Genomic DNA, 10,091 nt, shown 5'->3' with positions numbered 1-10,091 from the left:
TACTGAGGGGGTGGAGGAATCTTATCCATCCTTGTGTTTCTAGGGCATGGTGCACACGACATGGCAGGCATTCTAAAGTACTCTCTAAATGGATAGATCAACGGAAGCATAGATAGATGGATGGACACCTGAAAAGAGCACCTTCTCGGTTGCTCGAAGAGACTGCATGAGCCCTCACCTATGGAGGGTGAGCTGTCTTTGTAGTTGTCTTCTGCCTCATGAAAAGCTACATCTGCTCTCTAGTTCACCAAAGGTTTCCTGGTTTGAATTACAGGACAGTGATATTGACCAGGCCCTGAATGATTGTTTGCCCCCTTTCAATGTTTTCTCCTCCCATCAGGGCCACACAGAATCTTTAGCTCTTATAGGTAGCAGCCAGCTACCTCCTCCAGGAAGCTTGTTATGAATAGCATTGCAGAAAGTGAAGATCATTGCTTCTTCTCCTGGAAATTTGTGAAGCAATGTCGCTACAGTAAGAGACAGTGCCTTTCAATGCAGATTTCATGGATTTTCTGTGAAGCACTGTAAGGTAACAGTATACTTTTCAAAGATTTCTGCTCTGCATAAGAGTTTTTGATTGCATCTGGCATACAATACCATAGCGGCAGAATTCATGAATATTTTACTCATAGAGAGAAAGGGAAAGGTAACCTCCCTAAATAAGCTTTTATTTTGTAAGGTTTTAGATTTAGTTCTCCCCCCAGCCCCGCCCAGATTCTTTTTTTCTAAACCCTACATTAAACAGCTGCTTTGAAAGTTTCTCTTTCCCTTTAAGTGTTTTCACATTTACAGACTGTGCTCCTATGATCTAATAAAATTATGCTATCAGGAGGAAATCATCGCATCAGAAAGGGCTGGGGAAGCATTGTAAAACAAAGCACCAAACATCTCACTATAGAAGAGCATATCTCGGGAGTTTGCTGTGGGAAAGGAGCAGTGGGTAGAATTGCTGAGCTCCTTGGTCTGTTAAGCTGATGCCTGCCTTCCCACACTTGTCTTCACGTAAGCATTTTCCTTTCAGGGCAGCCCACGGCGGCACTGGGAAAGAAGCCGTCAGGCACATGGGTCAGATTGAAATAGTCCAAGGAAGAGATAAAAATAAAACATGGGACGTGAGTGAGTGGCCTTCTAACATTTAAAATCTTGAGCTGCTTTGTGAACGCACTTTTATTTCTCACCTTACTCCCCACCCCATTTTCTGATACTTGTAAATGTTAACTTCTAGGAGGCAGAATATGCTTGAGATTGTTAACATCTGGAACAGCAAAAAGACTGGGTCTTTTGGGTGTTTTTTTTGTGTGTGTGTGTGTTTTTTTTTTCTGCATGAAGTGTTTTATCTTAACTAAAATGTGAAGGAAGAAGGAAGTCAGTTCCAAGTGCCACTCACTGGAAATCTGTACCCATGTGACTACTCATCTAGACAAGCGTATTTTCTTCTACTTAAACCCCTTGTATGTTTGAGGGTTGGCTGACTGTTGTTCCTTAGGGACAATGCACAGCAGGTATAAAGTGACTTCTTTAGGCAACTGGGTCTCAAACTTTAATGTCTATCAGAATCACCTGGAAGATTTTGTTTAAAATGCAAATCTGTGGGCCCTATCTCATGTCTGCTAAATCAGGAAGTTTATCATGTTTTGAGAAATACATGAAATGTAATCCCCAAAATGCAACAAGGCATGAACAAGAAACAAAGTATTTTAGCTTTTGGTGATTCAAAACACTACAGACTGGCAACGTGAGACAAACTTTATCTTGGATAAAGTCCTTTCCCGACCCCACTACTCTCTCTCTGCTTCTTTCTACCTAGTGTTTCTTTTGCTCCTTGTCTACCTGTGCAAGGTTTACATTTAATTTCAACTTGAAAATGCCTTTCATTTGCTATCCCTCATATGCAGCACAGTTTTTGAAATCAAGGAGAGAGCTCACCAGTATTAACTATCTGACTACGGTTAAGAGACCACAGAAGCAGTGCTTTGAAAGGAAACTGAAACATGATCAAAGGTTCTCATGGCCTAATTGTCCATCGATAGGTGAATGGATAAACAAGAAGTGGTACATATATACAATGGAATATTATTCGTCCATAGAAGGAGTGAAGTCTTGCCATTTGCAACAACATGGATGGACCTGGAAGGTATTATGCTAAGTGAAATAAGTAAGATGGAGAAAGACAAATACCATATGATTTCACTTATATGTGGAATCTACAAACCAAAATAAACAATTAGAGACAAACTCATAGATACAGAAAACAAATTGATGGTAGCCAGATTGGAGGGAGGTAGGGGGACAGGTGAAAAGGTAAAAGGGATTAAGAAATGCAAATGGCTAGTTATAAAAATAATCACAGGGATGAAAAGTACAGCATAGGGAATATAGTCAATAATGCGTAATAACTATGTAAGATGTCAGATGGGTACTAGACGTATGGGGTGATCACTTCATAAGTTATATAAACGTCTAATCACTATACTGTACACCTGAATCTAACACAAAATTGTATGTTACTATAACTGAAAAAAAATGTTTTTTAAAGGTTCTCATGGCTTTGGGGAGAACTCCAGAACAGGAGGAAGTGTTGTACTTAAGGGATACTTCAAACATATTGTTGTGTCCCCAGAAGAATGATTTACTTCCATGAATGTATGTGGTAGATTTTCTTAGTTAAATGGATTCCTCCGGATTCATTTGACTCGATCACCTTATAACATAAATGCCTGGGTTCTCTATTCTTTGGTTTTCTCTGGTGATTTACTAAGTATGTTCTTCCAATATCTACAAAGGAGCAGAATGAACATCTCAACTAGGTTGTCATGAAAAGAATAATAACAGCCCAATATATCAAGAGCTATGATTCTTGGCAGGTGCTTATCTGTAAGAGAAAGCGTTTTCGTATTCTGAAAATAATTGAGAAAATTCCTTTCCTTCTTTTCCCTTTTCGTCCTTTCTTCCACCTTTTTCTTTTTCACTCTCTTATAACCAGGAACAAAATAATGACCCAGAGTTATCCATAATCAATGGTGTTTTGCCTCTTGTATGAAATGGGTAGAAAAATAGTACCTTCTTCAGAGCATTCATGTGAGAAGTAAATGGGATAACACTTGAAAAGCTCATAGTATATGATCTGGCACATAGGAGAGCTTGGTAAATATTCACATTACTAATGACACACAGCAGGTAAAATGAGTTTGGGTGTGTTTCCAATAAGAAGTTTAGGTCAATCCGTTGGAGTCCCAATTTCAAATGGGAATTTCTGAGAAATAATGCAGGACCATGCCACAAATAAATGAATACCCCCTAGTCAGTAATTTCCTAATAAACAGTATTATATGTACCAGAGTTTTCTCATTTTGGATATCACTAAAGTGCTCATACCAACTAAGGCCCACTGCAAAAATGTTAGATGAGTATTCCATCGAAAAGACATTGATGGTCAAGTAAGAGATGTGCTGAAGAGAACACATCTTTCTCTACCATTTGGAAGCTATAGAGTAAATAACCCTGAATTTAAAATACATATAATCCCCAAATACTCAACGTTCTCCTTTTTATTAACTATTTGTATCAAAAACCCTAGTTGACAATCATGTATATTTAATGTTTTTAATCAAGCCAAAGGCACCTGTATTTCTCTCGTTCCTCAGAAATGCCAGCTGTTAGTTATCCACAATAAATGGGATTTCACATTTGTGACAAGCCTATTAAGGCGATACTACAAATGCTAGTCTGAAATAGGGAATAATAATAAGTTACCAGAAGACTTTTTTTCTCTCAAATATACCTCATTATGTTTATCACATGCATTCTGTTTTTGAGAATTTTGTGTTCTAAGGAAGATAGTGGCATTAACAAGAGTATATATCAGAAAGCATTCTTTAGAAGAAATTTCAGCCGCAAAACACCACATTCTGTAATAGATTTTTTGCAATATTCATCTCCCACCACAATCAACCTCCCAACCAGTCCATTTTGAGATCTACCATCCAGTTGTACATGAGAAAAACCTAGTAGTTATTGCTCATATCTTTTTTTGCCTTACTATCTATGTCTAAGTTGTCAGTTTCATCTCCTATACATTTGTCAAGCCAATCCATCTCACTCCATTTCCATAGCTAACATCCTAATATAAGTCACATTTTCTCTTACCTGGTTTACAGCAATACCACCCTAACTAGTTCATCTGCCCCTCTCTGGTTCTATAACAATCCATTCTCCTTACTGCAGCTCAAATTATCTTTTTGGGTTGCAACCTGGATCACGTGACCTTTAAGCATGTCCTATTTCCCTTAAGGAAGAGAAAAAAGTCCTAAGATTCTCCAACTGACCCTGCTAGGTCTCTCTCTGTCGACATGCCAACCTCTCCAAACTCCATCTGGTTTTATTCTCCTCCTAGCTTTCTACACGGATTCCAACAAGAATGTATGCTTAAACTGAAGGCACAATAGTTCATCTCCTCCATATTACCTTCCAGTGAGCTAATTAAGGTACACATTTTCAACAAATATTCAGCATAAAGTTGGATCACCAACTCGAGAACTAGATTTGGGCACAAATAAACTTTGGAAAACATTTTCCAAACGAATCAAAATTTATTTCCCTCAATACATGATGATAGCATGAATATACTCTATTCATGACAAATCTATATAATAAAGAGGTACTGTATGCATTACAACCCATATTTACCTAACTGTGTGATCAAATGGTCTAATTCAAGTGAAGAGAGGCTTGCAAAGAACCTTATTTTATGGAATGATAAAGGTTTTGTCCTTTATCATTTGTCCTTTTCATTGTTTTTTCTTCAGCTAAACTTTTACAACAGTCCTTAGATATATTATCTTGGTAGCAAACTTGGGTGAAACTCTTCACTTCTCTGAGTCTTTTACCTTCAGAAAAATGGGGCTAAAACATGACACACAAGTTGATTATGGGGATTTAGTAAGATTGTATACATGTATATAAAAACATGATATGTGGATTTGTTCCCTTTCTCCTCCCCCACCCCTTTGGTTGACACAATAATATGACTTCGAAAAAAGGAAAATGCACCTCAAATAGTTTCCACTCCAAAACAGAATATTTTTTCTTTAATTATAGTTTATTGGGGTGACAATTGTTAGTAAAGTTACATAGATTTCAGGTATACAATTCTATCACATCATCTATAAATCACATTATGTGTTCACCACCCAGAGTCAGTTCTCCTTCCATCACCATATATTTGATACTCTTTACCCTCATCTACCACCCCTCCTCCCCCTTTACCCTCTGGTAACCACTAAACTATTGTCTGTGTCTATGAGTTTTTGTTTCTCTTTTATTTGTCTTGTTCTTTTGTTGTTTTGGTTTATATACCACGTATCAGTGAAATCATATGGTTCTCTGCTTTTTCTGTCTGACTTATTTCTCTTAGGATTATAATCTTGAGATCCATCTATGTTGTCACAAATGGTCCTATTTCATCTTTTCTTACTGCCAAGTAGTATTACATTGTGTATATATACCACAACTTCTTTATCCATTCATCTATCGAAGGACATTTTGGTTGTTTCCATGTCTTGGCCACCATAAATAAAGCTACAATGAACACTTGTCTTTATTTATAAATGTTTTCAGATTTTTTAGGTAGATACCCCGGAAAGGGATTGCTAGGTCATACAGTAATTCTATTCGTAATTTTCTGAGGAACCTCCACACTGCCTTCCATAGCAGCTGCACGAGTCTGCATTCCCACCAACAGTGTATGAGGGTTCCTTTTTCTCCACAGCCTCTCCAACACTTGTTACTATTTGTCTTGTTGATGATAGCCATTCTGACTGGGGTGAGATGATATCTCATAGTGGTTTCTATTTGCATTTCTCTGATGATTAGTGATGTTGAGCATTTTTTCATATGTCTATTTGCCATTTGTATGTCCTCTTTGAAGAAATGTCTCTTCAGGTCCTCTGCCCAATTTTCAGTTCGGTTGTTTGGTTTTTTTGTTGTTGAATTGCATGAGTTCCTTGTATATTTTGGATATTAGCCCCTTATCAGAGGCACCGTTTGCAAAAATCTTCTCCCTTTCAGTTGGTTGCTTCTTTATTTTGTCGATGGTTTCTTTTTCTGTGCAGAAGCTTTTGAGTTTGATATTGTCCCCTTTGTTTATTTTAGCTTTTACTTCCCTTGCCTTTGGAATCAAATTCATAAAACGCTCTTTGAACCCAAGGTCCATAAGTTTAGTATGTATGTTTTCTGCTATGCAATTTATTGTTACAGGTCTTATGTTTAAGTCTTTGATCCATTTTTAACTAATATTGGTACATTTGGACAGATAGCAGTCCAGTTTCATTCTTTTGCATGTGGCTTTCCAATTCTGACAGCACCATTTATTGAAGAGGCTGTCTTTTCTCCATTGTATGTTTTTCGCTTCTTTGTCAAAAATTGTCTGTCCATATTTATGTGGTTTTATTTCTGGGTTTTCAATTCTATTCCATTGGTCTATATGTCTGTTTTTCTGCCAATACCATACTGTTTTGATTATTGTAGCCCTGTAGTACAAGCTAAAGTCAGGCAGTGTGATACCTCCAGTATTGTTCTTTTTTCTTAAGATTGCTTTGGCTATTCGGGGTCTTTTGTGGTTCCAAACAAATCTGATGATTTTTCGTTCTATTTCTTAAAAAAAAAAAATGCCTTTGGGATTTTGATGGGGATTGCATTAAATCTGTATATTGCTTTGGGTAATATGGCCATTTTAACTATGTGGATTCTTCCAATCCATGAGCATGGAATGTCTTTCCATTTCTTTGTGTCTTCTTCAATATCTTTTAAAAATGTCTTACAGTTTTCAGCATATAGGTCTTTCACATCCTTGGTTAAGTTTATTCCTAGGTATTTTATTCTTTTTGCTGCAATTGCAAAAGAATTTTTTTTTTGTTTTTTTAATTTCTTTTTCTGAGATTTCATTGTTAGTGTATAGGAATGCAATGGACTTTTGGACTTTGATTTTGTAGGCAGCAACTTTACTGTATTCGTTGATTGTTTCTAATAGCTTTTTGGTGGAGTCTTTAGGGTTTTCTATATATAGCATCATGTCATCTGCAAAAAGTGACAACTTAACTTCTTCATTCCCAATTTGGATGCCTTTGATTTCTTTATCTTGTCTGATTGCTCTGTCGAGGACTTCTAACACTATGTTGAAAAGCAGAGGTGATAGGGGACAGCCCTGTCGTGTTCCTGAACGTAGAGCAAAGGGCTTCAGTGTTTCACCATTAATTATGAGATTAGCTGAGGGCTTGTCATATATGGCCTTTATTATGTTAAGGTGTTTTCCTTCAATATCTATTTTACTAAGTGTTTTAATCATTAATGGATGTTGTCAAACGCGTTTTTCTGCATCAATTGATATAATCATATGATTTTTGTCCTTTATTTTATGTGATGTATCACATTGATGGATTTGTGTATGTACACAGATGCCAAAAATCCCAAACAAAATTCTAGCAAATCGAATGGAACAATTCATTAAAAAGATTATTCATCACAATCAAGTAGGGTTCATCCCAGAGGCACAAGGATGGTTCGAAACAGAATACTTTTATGCTGGAAAGGATGTAAAGATCATTGAGTTCAACATCCTCATTTTACAGATGAGAAACCTAAGGTCTCTAGTGGTGCTCCAGGTCACAGAGCTACTTAGTGAAATAGTTGAGACCAAAAAGAATGTCTTCTGAATCTTACTTTAAGCCATTTGCATTATAGCACACTAATTTAAGTAGATTTTGGGTTTCCTCTGTCTTCTTTCTTTTTCCTGTTTTCATATTTCAATTTAAAACAAAAGACTGCAAACATATATCTAAATTTGAGCTCAATTCATTTCATAATTTTCAGAAAGGAATCCTAATTACAAATAGATTATGCTAAAGACTTCAGATTTTGAAAGAAAATGATTTCAGTTTGATTCTTAAATCTGCTATTAGCTGAATAACCTTGGGCAAATCATTTAATTTCTCTAAGCCTCCTTTACTTCATTTGTTAAATGGGAAATGTAACACCTATTGCAAATACTTACTGTATGATTATATGTGAGATAAATTCTAAATCCAAAGAGCCAAATTAGAATAGTACTGAGAACCCAGTAAATCCACATAAAAGTTCACTTCCTTTCTCTCTTCCATAGTCTGCAGAATTGAAACTCAAAATAACTGTTGCACCATACGTTGGAAAGATTCATGTTAGAACATCTAAGTCAAGGTGTAAAAAATGATAATGGAGACTTGTGCAGTTGTGATTGCTAATAGAATTCAGAATATCAGTTTAAGTTTGTTTTCAAAGTTAAATAGAAATTCAGGCAGCTTTAAAGTGTCTTTGAAATGAACTGGCTTTCTTCTATTTCCATTGAAAAATCACATATAAATTCTTCTTTTTTGATAACAAGAGAAAAAAGAACTATCAGCAGGAAAATTTTACCTATGATTGATGCTTCCAGTCAGCTTAAAAGAGCAAGTATCTCAGATGTAAAAATTCTGACACATCACTTTCTGCCAAAACTACATAAAACAGCCACAAGTTTAATCCAATAACTCAACTCTGTAAAATGACAAAATTAAGTTTTTGATATTAATAATCTTCAAATAGTCCTCTTCCTCTCTCTCTCTCTCCATTCATATATACATATACATATATATATATATATATATATATATATATATATATATATGTATATATATATATATATATATATGATTCACTGGGTGGAATTGCATTTTAATCTGCTTTTGAGTGGCAGGATTAATAGATACTATACAAGTTTACTTCTTGGGCATCAGATTGTGGTGTTATACTGTACAACCACAGGGATGCAGAACTGGGGTAAAGAAGGTGAGAAATGGAATTGCTTTCCTCCAAGATCCCCAATGGATATATAGTTTAAGCTGTATCTTCATTTTGTTTCTGCTTTTACTTTCTCAAAATATTTTCTTTCTGCTGTTACAAGGACGAAAATTTTGTAAAGAAAAGAGATTAAGATACTCATATTTCAGGCACCATTTGGTGGCTAAGAAAACTGAGGCAAAGTGGTAGAACAAATGTATCCAGATTAGTTTCACAACTTAATATCACTGCCACAAATAACTTCTGTTTGTGACCTAACAGGGAAACATATAAACCCAAGGGAAAAAATAGGACTATTCTTTAAGTATGAATGACAGGCTGATCTATAGTTATTAATGTATACTAGTATAGAGTCCAATAAATTAAATATTTTCTTAAAATTACTTTTATATCTTGCAGCCACTGAAATTTTGTATATATGTAAATGAGAGATTGAGAGATAGATGATAGATGATAGATAGATAGATAGATAGATAGATGATAGATAGATAGGCAGACAGATAGATAGATGATAGATAGACAGACAGACAGACAGACAGACAGATAGATAGACAGATAGATGATAGACAGATAGACAGATAGATAGACAGATAGATAGACATATTTACATACATACATACAACTGTCCCCCCTTATCCATGGAGGTTATGTTCAAACATCCCTACTGGATACCTAAAACCAAAGATAGCACTGAACCCTATATTTACTATGTTTTTTCCTATACATACATAACTATGATAAAGTTTAATTATAAATTAGGCTTAGTAAGAGATTACAAAAATAACTAATAAAATAGAACAATTATACTGTAATAATAGTTATGTGAATGTAGTCTCTCTCAAAATAGCTTATTGTACTGTATTCACCTTCTTCTTGTGATAATTTGAGATGATAGAGTGCTGAGATGAAATGAGTGAATGACATAGGCATGGTGACGTAGCATTGGGCTATTATACAGGTTGCTAGAAAACAAAAACTGCAATATCATCACAGTGGACCTGATAACCTAAATGACTAACAGGAAGGTCGGGTATATGGTATGGATGGTTAGACAAAGGGATGATTCACTTCCAGGGCAGGATGAACTGGGATGGTATAAGATTTCATCACGCTACTCAGAATGACACACAATTTAAAACTTATGAATTGTTTATTTCTGGAATTTTCCATTTAATATTGTCAGACCACTGTTGACTGCAGGTAACTGAAACTGCCCTAAAGCA

The sequence above is a fragment of the Rhinolophus hipposideros genome (genome assembly GCF_964194185.1).
Source record: "Rhinolophus hipposideros genome assembly, chromosome: 11".
NCBI lineage: Eukaryota > Metazoa > Chordata > Mammalia > Chiroptera > Rhinolophidae > Rhinolophus > Rhinolophus hipposideros.
Note: the sequence above shows the minus strand (reverse complement) of the source record.